Source organism: Gorilla gorilla, chromosome 5 (genome assembly GCF_029281585.2).
Source record: "Gorilla gorilla gorilla isolate KB3781 chromosome 5, NHGRI_mGorGor1-v2.1_pri, whole genome shotgun sequence".
In the NCBI taxonomy this organism is placed as follows: domain Eukaryota; kingdom Metazoa; phylum Chordata; class Mammalia; order Primates; family Hominidae; genus Gorilla; species Gorilla gorilla.
Window position 1 is genome coordinate 150,830,237 of NC_073229.2, and position 17,327 is coordinate 150,847,563.

At 35.5% G+C, this 17,327-nt stretch overlaps 1 pseudogene; it reads left to right on the plus strand.

Moving 5' to 3' along the window:
- The first annotated feature begins 302 nt into the window (after positions 1 to 302).
- LOC101130763 (PRELI domain-containing protein 1, mitochondrial-like) lies at positions 303 to 1,196 on the plus strand (annotated as a pseudogene).
- Positions 1,197 to 17,327: the final 16,131 nt, after the last annotated feature.

The window sequence follows — 17,327 nt, forward strand, 5'->3', positions numbered from 1 at the left end:
TAGAATTATAGGCTGATGAAATTTAATAATTCTACCATTTCTTAATTTTCATTTATTTTATGAGGACCTGGAAAAAATTCAAAAACAGTGTCACTATCACTGCCATTACTGCAACTTCTGGTAGTTCTCCTGTTAGCGCTATTCTAAATGTGGATGCTGCTGGCTCCATCTACGGATCCTGTCCACTGTCCAAATATTGTGCTAAGTGATTTATATCTCAAAAGTCTTTTAAAAGAGTTACCGGGCCAGACAACTCATGGCGGCGGCGGCGGCGGCGGCAGCAGCTGCTTGGGCGCGGTGCGGTGGTGACTGAGCTACGAGCCTGGCGGAGGGTGTGCGCCGAGCCCCGGTCCGGCCCGGCCCCTGCGTGCCTCCCAGGCTCCGCACCCCTGATGCTGCGCGGGTGCTGAGCCTGCTCCGGCCGGGACGATGGTGAAGTATTTCCTGGGCCAGAGCGTGCTGCGGAGTTCCTGGGACCAAGTGTTCGCCGCCTTCTGGCAGCGGTACCCGAATCCCTATAGCAAACATGTCTTGACGGAAGACATAGTACACCGGGAGGTGATCCCTGACCAGAAACTGCTGTCCGGGCGACTCCTGACCAAGACCAACAGGTTGCCCCGCTGAGCCGAGCGACTGTTTCCTGCCAATGTTGCTCACTGGGTGTACATCCTGGAGGACTCTGTTGTGGACCCACAGAATCAGACCATGACTACCTTCACCTGGAACATCAACCACGCCCGGCTGATGGTGGTGGAGGAACGATGTGTTTACTGTGTGAACTCTGACAAGTGGCTGGACCGAAATCCGCCGGGAAGCCTGAGTCTCCTCTAGCTTATTTGGTGTCTTCAGAGCTGTCCAGGAATTTGGTCTTGCCGGTTCAAAAGCAACGTGACCAAGAGGGTTTTGAATATATCTTGGCGAAGCTGCAAGGCGAGGCCCCTTCCAAAACACTTGTTGAGACAGCCAAGGAAGCCAAGGAGAAGGCAAAGGAGACGGCACTGGCAGCTACAGAGAAGGCCAAGGACCTCGCCAGCAAGGCGGCCACCAAGAAGCAGCAGCAGCAGCAACAGTTTGTGTAGCCAGCCCACCACCACCACAGCACCCCAGACAGCTAGGCTTAGCCCCTCGGCCCTCCCTCCATTGTACTTTATCATTAAAAATCAACTTCCAGCCCTGTCAAAAAAAAAAAAAAAAAAGTTACCATTATAATATTCGTTGCTCTGATAAAGAAACTAAGGCTTAGGGAACTGAAATACTTTTTCCAAACTTATTGTTTGCATATTTAAATATTCTACATATTTTTTACTAATGTTTTCTCCGATTTATGTACAACTTCCTAAGAGAGGTGTGTTAAAATTTTCCACTGTCGTAGTAAATTTTTGAATTTCTTCTTCTCATGATTTTGGCAAATTAAATTTTATTTTGTGACAATTTTGAAAGTTTATGGGAACTCTATCATTAATTCTATTGTTTACTTTTGTAAATATGCAATAATTCTTTTTATCTCATGATTATTTTTACCTTAAAATCTTTTGTATTTGATATTAATGGAGTTATATCAGTTAGCGTTTGCCTTGTTTCGATCATTTTACTTTTAGCCTTTCTTTTATTATGTTAGTTATGTTAAAAGACATTTAGCTGGATAGTTTTAAATTTTTATATTAATCTGAGGATCTCCTTTAATTGCTGACTTTAATCCATTTATATTTATTGTGATTACTGATAAAGTTTGTTTTATTTTTATTGTCATGGTGGTAGTTCTGTTTATTAGTGATATTGCTCAAATTTTTTTCTTCCAGTTTCTTCCATCATTGAATTTTTTAAAAATCAAACATAAAACAAGGACAAACACTTAAAATAAGATGACTATTTTCTGGAAATATTTCTAAAGATATTTGGCCAAGAATATATAAAAGGAAGGCTGCTGTGGAAACTTTTTGCTCTCCTGATACAATGTCATAGCTTTTCCTTTCTCTTTCTTCCTACTGGAATGCAGATGTTCTGGCTATAGCTGTAACAGCTATCTTGTAACCAAAAGAATAGCAGAGACATTGATAGCCATGGGACAGAACTTAACAGCTTCCTCTTGTCTTCCTATTATATGAGGAAAATAATCTATTTTAAGTCACTGTACTTGGGTTATAAATGGAGTCAAATACAAAAATATATATATTTTCTCTCTTAATTTCTAGTAGATGGTTATCCCACCCACCTTTCTTCTTTTGATTTTGAAATCGTACATTCATTTTTGATCCTTCAATTGTTATTCTTCAATTTTTAGAAAACAATTGTCTTTACAATGGGCTAAAACTACTTGACATCTCTACCCTTCTAAATAAATAATATAAAAGAATGCTTTTGTCTCAGTCACCCTCATCATTCTTTCCTATCTGCCAAATATAAAGTCTGATATTTTAGATTCAATTTATTTATACTGTTCAAATTAGTGACTGTTACTGTTATATTTATTATCAAAACATGTTTAGATTTCCCAATATTTTTACAAGTTTATTTTTGTAATCTTCTTTCTTATTTTACTGTCTTCTTAATGAAATTTAATAAATGTTCCTTCAGTTAGGTCTGCAAAACTTGATCTATTTTGATCTTTGCTTGTTAATATATTTATTTAAGCTTCACATTTGAATAAGATTATGTAGAATTCTAACTTAAGATATATATTCCCTCAGCTCTTTGAAGATGTTATTGCATCGTCTTCTGACTTCTGTTGTAGTTCTAAGAAATCTGCTCTCATCTAATTGTTCTTTTGTGTGTCTTTTTTCTGATTGCTTTTATTATATCTTCCTTGTCTTTGATTTTCTTTCTTCTGTTTCTTATCCTGACAGTGGCAGCAGCAGCACTCCACCCACCTCAGCAGCTCAGGTTTTTTGGTTTCAATAATGGAAACTGCTGCTGCCCAGCAACCTCAGCAGTCAGTCTCTAGCAGTACCAGTAGCAGGCAACACTTGTAGCGTGGATGTGGCGGCAACAACAATGGGAATGTGGGCTCCCAGATTTTTTAGTGTCCTCAGGAGTAGGAGCTGTTGGCTTCTTACAATATGGTTGTACTAGTGGTTCCAACAGCACAACAACAACAACACTTGGGTAAGACCTAAGTGTTATCTTTTGCTCCTTTAGCTCTTCTAACACATTGTAAATAATTCTCTATATTATACTCTTCTAATTGAAACACGTAGGGTATTTCTGTTTCCCACCTGGATGTTGATTAATACAATGTAAGTGAGAATATGGCAGATTATATTAATGTTAAATATTATACAACCTTATCCCAATGATATTAATATTGGCCATCCAATTTGTTTTAACTAGTGAAATGGGAGCAGAAGTAACATGTGTCATGTTCAAGCACAAGCTTTAAGAGATATTACGTGGTTTCACTCTATTCTCATTTACCTCTGCGACAAGACCAGCAATGTCCCAGAGAAGAGCTGCCCAATAGTTTGGATTCTGGAGTGCAGACATGAGCCTGAGGCACAGCCAAAATATAATGGGCATGTAACATGAACAAGAAATATACCTTCGTTGTTGTAAACTACTAATATTTTTGAATAATTTGCTATTGCTGTATAATTTAGGATGACATATAATTTGGGTTTACTTTTACTTATTATGTTTGAGAATAATTGGACTCAATCTGAGAAATTGTTTTTCGATTCTGAAAATTCTGCCATTAGCTTTGTGAATATTGCCTCCTGCAACTCACAAGCCTCATTTTCTTGTTCTCAAATTAGAAATATATTGACTTTCTTATTATATTCTTTTTAAATTGTAACCTCGTATTTTCACATGGATAACTCTTTGTGTTACATTCTAAATAATTTTCTCCATCTGTCTTCCAGTTTATCTGTGTCTAATATCCTAATAGACTGTCCATTATTTAATGACTATATTTTTATGTCTGAAAATTTGATTGCATTTTATAAGTGTTTTTCCCTCTTTATAACATTAATTTTTCCTTTTGATTTATATTTGTTATTTTGTCTTTTTTCATTTAAAATTTACTTATTTCATAATCTTTAGATTATTTCCATTATTATAGAGTTAAAATCTTTCTGTTTGTGGGATTCACTGACTCTCCCTCATAATGGGATTATTTCCTCATATATTTTATAGTTTTTAGCAGTGAAGCCATCTTCAATGGGGATTTTTTCCCTTCTAGGAATGTTGTGAACTCTAAACTAAACTAGTGTAATATTATTTATTTTTTTCACATTTCCATCTTCCAGTGCTAGAGAAATTCATAGGACTAGGACTAGGAGTAGTTTCTCACTAATATTTTTTGGCTTGAGAAGTCAAGCACTATGACATTAATGTAAATTTTAGACCCCAGACTTGTGTACAGCACAGGTTTGGGGCTTTGATTTTTCAACAGGAGGTTTTATTCATCAGTATCCTCAATCAGCAACAAATAAGTTTTGCTGGTCAAAGTTTTTTTCAGGTTCTTTTTCATTGAAAGGGTATCCCTCCAAGGACCCCACATTTTCTATAGATATGTCAATGCTACACCTACCATCTCACTTTATGTGAGATTAAAGACCCAGTACTTACATGTTAGAGCTTTTCTCCATGTTTGATAGCTCTTAGGGACCATATCTAATCTAATATCACAAAAAAGCTATTTAGCATCTGTTTGCAAAAATATCATTCTGACTATTAATTCTAGTTTGTGTTTCTAGTATCAACTGTTCTAGCTCAATGTCTATGTCAAGTTTTGTAGTATTTTGTGCACATTTCTCTGTGTTTGTAAGGAAAAGAGTTCTTAGGTTAGCTCAAAATATCTAATTGCTAGATGTAGAAATAAATATATGCATATATGTGTATAGGTTATATATATGTATGTTTCATATATCTATATATATGTTTCATACACATATAGAAATATATATGAAAGGTAGAGGTCATCTATATGTTCACTGAGTTAGCAGAAAACATAATTTAAACCTGAAAAACAAAAGCAGACAAAAATTGCATGGAGAAATGCAGAACCTTATTAAACAAAGGAATAGGCAAGGTTATGGATTTGGGGGAAGAGTGGCCCTTTGGTTAAATTCAAAAGAAGCAGTGTTTTTATTGGATCAAAGGAAACTGGGCCCATTACTGACTAGGAATGTTCTCTGGAGCTTGCTGATTGTTGAGAGATTTAGCTCAAAGTTGTGTGAGCCACCAATACATACCACCATTACAGTATTACAGTTTTCTCCATTTGTCTATGTATTTACCTTTATTTGTGAGTTTTATACTTTCATATGCTTTGGTGCTGCTCTTTAGGTCCTTCCATTTCAACTTGAACAATTTCTACTAGCATCTTTTTTGTTTTTGTAAAGCATGTTTAGCAATAAACTCATTCTGCTTTGGTTTGCCTAGGAAAGTCTGTATCTTCATTTCTGAAGCATAGTTTTTATCAGGTATGGCATTGTTGGTTGGCAACTTTTTTCTTTTGGCACTTTGAATATATCATTCCCCTTTTTTTCTGGCCTGCAAGGTTTCTGCCAGAAAGTCTGCTAATAGTCTGATGGTGTTCCCTTGTATGTGGTAATTTGCTTTTCTTTTGCTACTTTCAAAATTCTCTCTTTGCCTTTGATTTGGAAAATTTTATTGTAATGTATCTTGGTGTAGATTTCTTCTCCTATTTGGCATCCCTTTGGCTTCATGAATTTGGATGTTGATTTCTCTTCCAAGATTTGGGAAATTTCAGCCATTTGGAGAAGGTACACATCTCTGAGACTTCCTCCACCAGCAGGGAGATAGAGGAGTGGAGAGTACACAGAGGTTTCAGGGGCTCCTAAAATTTGTAGCCAGGCTAATTGCTGGAGGCTTTTAAGCCAGTCTGGAAAGACTGGGAAAGGTGGCTGTTTCTTCAGTTGCTCAATACCAGTGCAAATTTACAAGAAACATGAAGAATTTGGAATATATGATACAACTAAAAGAACAAAATCATTCTTTAGTAACCAATCCTAAAGAAATGGATATGTATATACTGCTTGACAACTAAAAATTATTGCCTTGGAGCTCAGTGAGCTGTAAGAGAACACAGAAATACAACTAAAAGCAATTAGATAAATGATACGTAAACAATATGAGACTATCAACAGAGCTAGAAACCATTAAAAAAGACCAAACAGAAAATCTAGGGCTAAAGACTATAATAAATAAACTAAAAATTTTAATAGAGAGCTTCAACAGCAGGCCTGGACAATCAGAAGAAAGATTCAGCAAACTTGAAGTGAGGTCCTTTAAAATTATGCAGTCAGAAGAAGAAAAAGAAAAAAAGATTGAAAAAAGTGAAGAAACCTTAAGAGAGTTATGAAACATTATTAAATGAACCAATATATGCATATGCATATCTCAGAAAGAGGAGAGAGAGAGAGAAGGGGGAGGAAAGCTTATTTAAAGATTTCTTTAAATTTTACTGTAGAGTTATTTTGTTTCTCTAGTTGTGTCATATATTCCTAATTCTTCACGAGTCTTGTGATTTTGCATGGTATATGAGCAATGGAAGAAGCAGCCACCTTTCCCAGTTTTTACACACTTGCTTTGCTGAGGAAAGACCTTCACCAATCAACCTAGCTAAAGATTCTAGGGGTCTCTGACACCTCTGTGCACTCTATTTCTCTAACGTCTCTCCTGGGGAAGAATGGGGATGTACACCTTCTCTCATTCTCATAGGGCTGAGTTTGCTGCAGTTAGTTGTCCACACCTTCTCCCTAGGGCAGTGCCTCAAAAGCCTGTGATGTTGGATGCATGCTTCACTCCTTCCCTTCCTCCAGGAGGCAAAAGTCTGAGCATTGCCCAGCTTTTTCCACTCTTGCAGAGCTGTCTGGCTGCAGGAAGATTTCTTCTCCTTTTCTTGGTTCTTAACTGCCTCCAGGCTTCTGGAATGGAAGCCCCAATAATGGAACTATGCTGGTTCCGTTAGTATTTTATGTGAGGTAAAACAGAAACCAGTCCCTATGGCAGTGAACTGAAAGGCCTGAGACATTGGATACATACTCCACTATTTTCTCTGAGGAAGAAATACAAGTTGGAGGCAATCTTTCTTGGTCCTGAGATGGGCTGGCATGGGGGAGGAGGTAATGTGGATAAAGTGAAATTGTTCTTTTCACCTTTTTAAATGCAACTGTTCTCAGTTTGTGATGATCTGGGGGTACTGCTTCATCTGAGCTGGATTCTGAACCTCTCATAAGGATTTTCTGGTCCATACATTGTTGTGAAATCATTGTTTCTCTCAGGAAACAAAGCCTGGGACTTTCTATTACACCATGTTGCTATCACCTCCTCTCACATTCTTCTTGGTGAAACATTTTATTTCCTTGTAAATGTAGTCTTTATCCAGTCAATTTTTGCTTGAGATCAATAATTTTTCAAGATAAAGATTAGCTCAAGCACATAGGTCTACTTAGTTGCTTCACTTTTGTACAAATCACACACGAACTAAAAGCACAGTGTTAAGCAGTGTTTCATCTCTCCCCAAATGTGAAACATGCAGTTTTATCATTTTAATTGTTTCCATTTAAATACTGTTTAAGTATGATGTTGGTGTTACTGTAGAAAACTAAATATAAATTTTCTCCAAATTAAAGTAATTTTAAGCAATCTTTTGACTATAAGAAGTTTTCATTAACTGATTTAAATTAGTTGTTCTCAAATTTGAAAACTCATGGATCCTGAGAATATATTTGCATTTTCCTGAAGAATCTATACCCTCCAGTTTGAGAAACAACTGTTTTAAATGTTGATTTTCATTAAAAGCTTCTTATTAAAATATTTACAAAATTTTATACAGCTGGACTTAGCTGAATTTTCTTATTTTTTGCAGTTTATGACAGCTATTGTTAGAGATAATGATTGTGGTAAACTTGTGGGAGTAGTTCTACTTCCTTTCTCTTTTCAGGAACACTGCCAGTATCAGGAATCACTGGCTGCCTCAAAATTGCAGCTGTGGTTGTCTTCTCAGATTACTAGGAAATTAAAGCAGTGTTCCTAGCAAACTTGAAAATTATTATTCAGCAAAGATTTGTACTAAGAAACACAGTTAATGAATGAAGACATTTAAAGGAAAATATTGAGTAAAAATAAGAGAAAAATCTAGTTGTTAAATTAACCAATAGATCTTATACAAAAGGAAAGGAGGAAAAGAAAAATGCTGTATTTCAAGTTCCTCTTCCACCATTGGATTTTTTTTCCTCTCTCTCCTCTTTATTTAGATTTAATCTCTTTGTAGGTGATTATTTATTCTACTTTAATTAAATGAAATATGCATAAGAAAATTGATACATGTTTGCAAGTTACAGTAAATTTTGTAACATTGGTTCTGACAATCTTCTTAATAATGAATGTGTATGTGTTCTGATCCAGACCTAGATTTCATTGTGTGGTACCTGTTAAAAGTTTGGATGATATTTACTATCTTTATTTGTATTCTCTTTACATATGGACAATTAACCACTCTAGAAAGCTCATTTCAATTCTAACAGAGATTTTAAATGTGTTGTGATGATTCTATGATTCATGCTACGAAGTGCTCTAAAATAAATACAAAATGCAACTATCTTTAATACTCTGAAATTATTCATTATTAAATTAAAGTAGCATTCATTTTATGCTGGTTTTAATAGCTAATTTAACTATTTAAAGAAGCTACTTTAAAAAATAAGACACTTCTTTCCATATTATGTGGTGGGTATTCTCAATCTTCATCCCCAACCACATTCTCCCAGAATTTGGGTTGGTTAAAATTTAGTATTAATCTCCTTCCTACTTTCAATACTTTCAAGGCAACAGTTTTCCCATTATGTCAAAACTGACTTATTTTTTCACAAACCAAATTTTTCTAGCTCTGTTGATCATTTAAGACTATTGAAAAATCAGGGCAGATTTTGGAAAGTACAGCAGAATACAATTTATTACTGGTAAATTGTCAGTTATGATCAGCCTTCATGTTTTTTAAGGTGAAACAATTTGTTTTAGAGGTGGGCAATTCTTAAAAAGACCAGTAGTTGGAGTTGGTTACACACACACAATAGTTATGTTTCCAATGTGTAAAATGCACCCAGTTTCTAAAATTCAGCAAATGATTTTCATTTGGTAGATGTTCAAACATATTACTTATTCTGGGAGTGCCAAAATAAATTTTAAAAAAACTTTTCTGGGCAAATTTGACACCCAAAATTTGGTCGTATGCTGCTCTATTAAATAATAATTATATGGATTAATCCATTGTATTCTTATATATAAATTATTTACAATATATAGTAATTTATATTTACATATGTGTACACAATTTATATTTACATATATGTACAAAATTATTTTATTTTTTCTTATCTAAATATATTAGTATAATATAGAATAAGTATATAACAGAATTTGGGGAGTTTTCTAGAACTATGACCCAAACTCAAACATCCTAAATTCACTCCCTAATTTATGTAAGGCTGTTTTTAAGCTTATGACTATGTAAGGCTGTTTTTGTTTTGTTTTGTTTTGTTTTTTGTTTTTTTGTATTTTTGAGATGGACTCTGGATCTGCTACCCAGGCTGGAGTGCAGTGGCGCGATCTCGGCTTACTGCAACCTCCAGTAAGGCTGTTTTTAAGCTTATGAATTAAAACCTTAATACACAAGGGATAGTTAATCTATGAGAGTTTTAATAAATCTGTAATTACTTTGATAAAAATCTGAAAATAATAGTAGCATCATAATGATTTGAGATTTTATGATGTTATTGAATTGAAAACTCTGAGTTGAATAGAAAAGAAATGCAGACTTTATCTAAGAAAGACTTCTTCAAATGTACTGTAAATGCAAAAAAAAACACTATAGAAAAATATTTCTCTTGGATTTAAAAGTATTAAATGTCTTGCAAAAATGCTTGTCAGCAAATGAATTTTTTTATGGATGGAGAAATGAACTGAGAGGTTATCATCTGTTTTAACATTAAATGTGTAGATAAACAATCAAATAACTTATGGTAAAGAGATTCATTGTGGGTCATACCATGATTCCTTCACTTGCCTCAGTATGTGAATCATATTAATGAACAATAATTTAGTATTAATTGTACAAAAATGGTAATATTTATGATGTTATCCTAGAGGACTGGATATCCAAATTTGATTTAGTTAGAAAACAACTGTGGTGCCGTTGAAACTAAGCTAAGGGTGAGCCAGAGTGTTGAGCCAGCAGATGTCAGAGATTTGAGCTCCACCATCATAGACAGCACATTAGTATATTAGAGTGGAAAATGAAACCCCACGATTAATGCTTGCCTGATGGTTGATTGATGAAACTGAAAAATTCAAAATACTGAAGTAAAATAAAGGAGTAGAGGAGAGGGAGACAAAAAAGAAACAGTGAGAGAAATTGAGAGTGTGTGTGAGAGATTCAGAGAGATGACAAAACTGATTTTCCTGTATTAAAATTTCTGTCAGACTTCAGATATTATGAAAAGTGAGAGAAAACTATTGGGTTGACCTACATAAAATTGCTGCTAATTTACTAGTTTTGACCTTCAAATATAACATTTTCATGTGCTTCCACATAATATAAAACCCCTAACTCAAGGTCTAACTTTTGATGAGGATTTTACATAAGGCAATTCCTAACCTTTTCTCATATAACGCAGTATACAATAAGTTTTGCCCCTCTTGTAGTAGCATTCTACAATTCTGTAGAGATTTTGTGTGATACGATTTGGCTGCATCCCCACCCAAATCTCATCTTGAGTTGTATCTCCCATAATTCCACCATGTCGTGGGAGGGACCCAGTGGGAGATAATTGAATCATGGGGGTGGTTTCTCCCATACTGCTGTTGTGGTAGTGAATAAGTCTCACTAGATCTGATGGTTTTATAAGGGAAAACCCCTTTCGCTTGGTTCTCATTCTGTCTTGCCTGCTGCCATGTAAGAAATGCCTTTCATCTTCTACCATGATTGTGAGGTCTCCCCAGCCACGTTGAACTGTGAGTCATTAAACCTCGCCTTCTTTATAAATCACCCAGTCTTGGGTATGTCTTTATCAGCAGTGTAAAAACAGACTAATACAGTAAATTGGTACCAGTAGGGTAGGGTGCTGCTGAAAAGATACCTGAAAACATGGACGTGACTTTGGAACTAGGTAACAGGCAGATTTTGGAACAGTGTGGAGGGCTCAGAGGAAGACGGAAATTGTGGGAAAGTTGGGAACTCCCTAGAGACTTGTTGAATGGCTTTGACAAAAACGCTGATAATGATATGGACAATGAAATCCAGGCTGAGGTGGTCTCAGATAGAGATGAGAAACTTGTTGGGAACTGGTGTAAGACTCTTGCTGGTGGCATTTTGCCCATGCCCTAGAGATATGTAGAACTCTGAACTTGAGGGAGATGATTTAGGGTATATGGCAGAAGAAATTTCTAAGCAACAAAGCATTCAAGAGGTGACTTAGGTGCTATTGAAAGCATTCAGTTTTAAAAGGAAAACAGAGCTTGAAAGTTCAGAAAATTTGCAGGCTGATGATACAATAAAAAAGGAAAACCCATTTTCTGAGGAGAAATTCAAGCTGGTTGCAGAAATTTGCATAGGTAATAAGGAGCCAAATTTTAATCACCACGACAATAAGGAAAGTGTCTCCAGAGCATGTCACAGACCTTTTCGTCAGCCCATCCCATCACAGTCCTGGAGGCCTAAGAGGAAAAAATGGTTTCATGGGCCAGGCCCATGGGCCCCTCTGCTCTGTGCTGCCTACGGACTTGGTGCCCTGTGTCCCGGCCACTCCAGCCATGGCTAAAAAGGGCTAAGGAACAGTTTGGGCCATTGCTTCAGAGGGTGCAAGCCCCAAGCCTTGACAGCTTCCAGATGGTGTTGAGCCTGTGGCTGCACAGAAGTCAAGAACTGAGGCAGTGGAACCTCCATCTAGATTTCAGAGAATGTATGGAAATGCCTAGATGTCCAGACAGAAGTTTTCTACATAGGTGGAGCCCTCATGGAGAACCTCTGCTAGGGCAGTGCAGAAGGAAAATGTGGAATTAAAGCCCCTACACAGAGACCCGACTGAGGTACTGCTTAATGGAGCTGTGAGAAGAGTGCCACCATCCTCCAGTCCCCAGAATGGTAGATCCACTGATAGCTTGCACCATGTGCCTGGAAAAGCCACAGACACCTAATGCCACCCTGTGAAAGCAGTTGGGAGAGAGGCTGTACACTGCAAAGCCACAGGAGTGGAGCTGCCCAAGACCATGTGAACCCACCTCTTGCATCAGCATGACCTGGATGTGAGACATGGAGTCAGTCAAAGGAGATTATTTTGGAGCTTTAAGATTTGACTGCCCCACTGGATTTTGGACTTGCATGGGGCCTGTCGCCCCGTTGTTTTGGCCAATTTCTTCCATTTGGAATGGGTGTATTTATCCAATGCCTGTATCCCATTTGAGGCCTCCTCAGCCCTGTGGAACTATGAGTCCATTAAACCTCTTTTTCTTTATAAGTCACCCAGTCTTAGGTATGTCTTTATCAGCAGCATGAAAACAGACTAATACACTGGGGCTCTAAAGTGCTATTGTAAAAGGAGTCGGAAAAGAACTTTCCACAGACAACAACAGAAAAGTGAAAGAAACCCTGCATTCAACAAATGTTTATTGAACCTTTGCAAATAGCAGAGAAAAACAGAACAGACAACCTCAGAGTTTCTCTGAAACTTTAGGTTTATTGCTAAACATTATATGACTCCTGCAGTCCAATCTACCATATGTCCCCCATTTTTTTCCGTCGTTTTTCTGCTTCAATGTCTCAGAGAAAAATGATTTACCAATACATCGTCAACTTAAGTGTCCATGAATGGATGGATAAAGAAAATGTGGTTTGTGTGTGTGTGTGTGTGTGTGCATGTATTCCTTTTTATGGCCATTTTATATATATAAAATGGAATTTTATGCCATAAAAACGAATAAAATAATGTTTTTTGCATCAACATGGATGAAACTGGAGATCATTCTCTTAAGTGAAATAAACCAGGCACAAAAGACAACTATCACATGCTTTCACTTATATGTGGGAGCTAAAAATTCTGATCACATGGAAGTAGAGAGTGGAAAGATAGAGAACAGAGACTGGGAAGGGTGAATCAGGGGAGAGGAAGGACAAATAGAAGTTAATTAAAGAGTACAAATTTACAGATAAATAAAAGTAAATATTTCAATGTTTGATAGAGTAGGGTGACTGTAGTTAAACAAAAATGTATTGTACTCAAGTGAACACCCAAAATACCCTGACTAGATCACGCTAGATTATATACATGTAACAAAATTTCATGTGTATCCCATAAATTTGTACTAATAAAAAATTAAAGATTACATACCAAGTGACAATGAAAAAAAAAATCCCTCTTTCTTTCAAACAGTTAAAAAATGTTTTCCATGGAAGTACATAAGTATATCCTTATGATTTCTAGCATTTCTAGATTACCAATTGTGTATCTGCATGGCCAAATTCTCAATCAACTCCAGAAACTATGAGAGATGAAACTTAATTTGAACTTTAAAAAATGGACATATTTGAGTACAAAAGATAGAGAAGGCATTCCAAATAAGGAAGAAAATCATTCGGAACCTGTGTATCACATAGGAGAAAGCTAATCAAAAAGATGAAGAAGAATGAATTAAGGTAATATGATGATAAAAATACCAGTTAACACATAAACATTAATAGCTGTGTCTTCTTTATAATTATCCAGGACTTCCCTTGATGCCAAGATTATACTTTTGTGCACATACCTATATTTTATATGTAAGCTTCTACTAAAATCGGTATTGAAAAGACATGTTTGTTCTTATATGGATTGTACAAGAAATAGAATAGGTGCCGTCTCTACTTTGATGGGCGTAGCTCAGGTTTCAATGTTATTAAAGGTGAAATGATGATAAAAATATAAGAAATTTGAAATATAGCATTCTTCTCAAAAGCATGATTTTCAAACAAACAAGGTTTTCATGTTTGTTTATTTTGGAATATTTTCTTGATCTGTAGCATATTATTAAGTAAGACCCCTCTGATTATCAATCATTTTAGATTTGCTTAAGTAGAATGGTGATTTTAGTATATTCTTTAAAATCCTAGTGTATATTTATTTTCCCTTAATCAAATTAGAGTACCATTTATTTTCAGCCCCTTGAATCCCCCCAACATCTTTTATTTGTATATTTTTTAGTTAGGATTTTATAAGTTTTTATATGCCATTTGCATTGTGTGGAATAGTCATAGAATTCGTTGTCAGAGCTAGCATGTAGGACATGAAGGAAACAAAAATAGGAGAGAGAAAGAAATTGCATCAAGAAAGCAGGAGAAGCTAAAGGAAAAGTAAGAACAAAAGGAGGAGTGGAAAAGAGATTTAATAATGAGATAAGGCATGGCAGTGGGCTTCGGAATCAACTCTCTATCCCCACTGTGGTCAATGGGTCCTTCTAAGGGAGGACTAGGATGGAATTCAGGGAATAAAATATATGTCTGACTATAATCTAATAATCTTTACCCTCTCCCTCAATCCCTGTGTGCACTTAGCTCCCTCTGTTGGACTGGTGTTGTTTACACACAAGTGATTTGTTCTTTGAAGAGGCAGCCAAACAAAATTTCCTTCTGATATTTTACATTCAAAAGACAGAGGAAGACGATCTCTTCTTGGCGTTTTTACATTAGTATAAATGTTTTTAAGTGGTGATAACAACTAAGATGAATTGTTTGCACAACTCAAGACTTTTCCTCCAGGTCTTTGTTGTAGTAGAGAAATTTAAGTATTTTGTATCTTTTACCACACTGACTTTCTCACATCAAGTATTCAAAATTGCAACCACATTAAGGGAGAATTTTGGAAATGTTCATATTAGAAGGCAATCACAATAGTTTCCAGTAACCACTAGACTTCTTGTGATTATGATTTTAATATAGTAACAAAGCCCTCCTTCCCAAATGGGTGAAAGATACACATTCTTCTAATAGTTTAAGTCATGTTTGGAGATAAAAGATGAAGACTAGGAACTCCAGAGCTCTGGAAGATTTTAGAGTAGCCATAATTAATGATATAGAATATGTTAGTCTATGAATGCTTCATAATATGCAACATGTGAGGCTGGAGGTTGTATGCCTTGCTTATTATTTTATGGAGTCTCTCTCAATAAATTTGTCTTTAATTTAGTGATTTTAGATTAAAAAATTGACTTCTAATTTTTCCAATCATCCATTCACTCATTCAGTTAGCTTCTCAACAAACACTTAAGAAGAACTAATCATGTCACAGGTTCTGTGCACAGTGCAGGGTATACAACCATTAATTAAAGTAGACATTTTTCCATTCTTATAAGACTTACAGCTTTTACTTACTTTGCTTCTCTCACACAATACACTTAATTTTCTAGGCTGGAGCATGGGTTAGAGACATTCCGGGGATTAGAACTAACCTAGTCATAAGATTTCTAGGTTCTTCCTAAATTTTAATGCACATTGGAGTTTCATGTATTTTTTAGAATACAATAAATTGATTGATGATCCCTACGATTTCTCTCAAGATTCCAGTGTTTATCTTGTTGAGAATGACAGTGACCTAATATGTATTGACTTTTTGATGACCCTTACAACAACATTACCTTGTTTCAAATTTATATCCCTGGGAATTTCCAAGAACCATGGTGTGTGTCTATATGTATGTGTGTCTATGTGTAGGAAGAAGGCAGGTGGTAAGGAGATAAGAGAGATGGGCAGAGCTGATTAGAAGCAATGCATATAACTTTATATAAAATTTTGATCCTACTATTCTCCTTGCTTATTCTGCAACATACTATAGGATATTAAAAATGGAAGATCTGTGTGACACTCAATACCTTTATGTAACTCAGGTGTCATATGACTAAAAAAAGGACTTCTCAAACTACATTTAGTAAATGGGATTTATTGTAAAATAAAACCAGGAAACATAATGCAATTCAAATGGAAGAAAATGGAGCTAGGTCTATACAGTTTCTGTAATGAGGGATTGTTATGTTGTTCAAGAACTGAGGACACTCATATCTTGATCACTCTTCCTCTGAGGTCACATGAGTCTTGATTTTTATGGGTCTATAACCTTCTATGCCTGGCACCCACTAGTAACTTAACGTAATTCCTGTGTACTACATCCATAAAGTAGTGGAAAGAATATGGTTATGTCAGCTTATGTCATGTACACTCCACAGATTAATTCAGATAACTGGGCATTGAGATGACCAGAGGTATTTCAATATCCATTTAGTGAAGGTTTATATCAGATTCTCCAACAAAGGGTTTGTAAAGGACATCAGTGCCAAATTTAAATATTTATCTTTCAACATGCAAACAACTCTTTTAAAACAAGAGACAATACAGTCTAATTCACCACTGAAAGATAAATTGAAAATCAGGACTTTCTTACAAAGATATTCATTGTAAATTCATTTGAGTCGATGCCAGAAAAGATTCTAATTTAGTGGAATTAACCTGCTTGTTTGTTAACAGTGCTCTGAGGTTTCTAAAATATGGGAATTGTTGACAATAGTGTTCTTACATGTAATATAGATGGCCCATCCAATTTCCTATTAATTAAATTCTGCTATCATTTCCATTCCTAGCTAAATGAAATTATAACAATAGAAGGTTATGCTATGACAAGGTAGCGTAAAAGTTTAGAAATATATTTTGAGTACTCTTGACACCATTTTGATGTACAAAAGGAACTGCTAAAAGATTTGGACCACTTTATAATCTATATTAAGTTTCAGAACTTGCATGCAGACAAATACTCATTCAGTTTCAGAGAGAGAATTTAGAGCCAACAATAACTTTGAAATTTATTAAAAGTAGGTCACCTTCTTAATGGTGAAATGTTTGTGCTAAAAGTAGGAATAGTTCTCTTGACTAAATTTGTTAGGACTCAAAAGAGTACAAAAAGGGTCATTGAAAAGGATAATTTATGGCACTCAAAATATTTGTGAATCCAAATATTGTCATTTTTTTTCTAAACAAGCAAGGATACTGATCAGTTAACAGCATTCATGTAAATGAACTGTTAAGGTTGAAATGAACAGGAGCTATCTTGTGTTATTTACAATCAAGTTCTGTCTTAGAGACAATGGTAAATTATTAATAATGCTCATTAATCAATGAGCATATTAAAATAATTACATTCTCTACATTTTTATTTACTGAATATTTCTAAATTTATTTTAAATTTATTACTCAACTTAATCTCTAACATTCCTCATTGACTATTTAGTCAATTGTCCTAATGTTCCACTTTCCAAAACAACATGCAAATGGAAGAATGAACTAATAG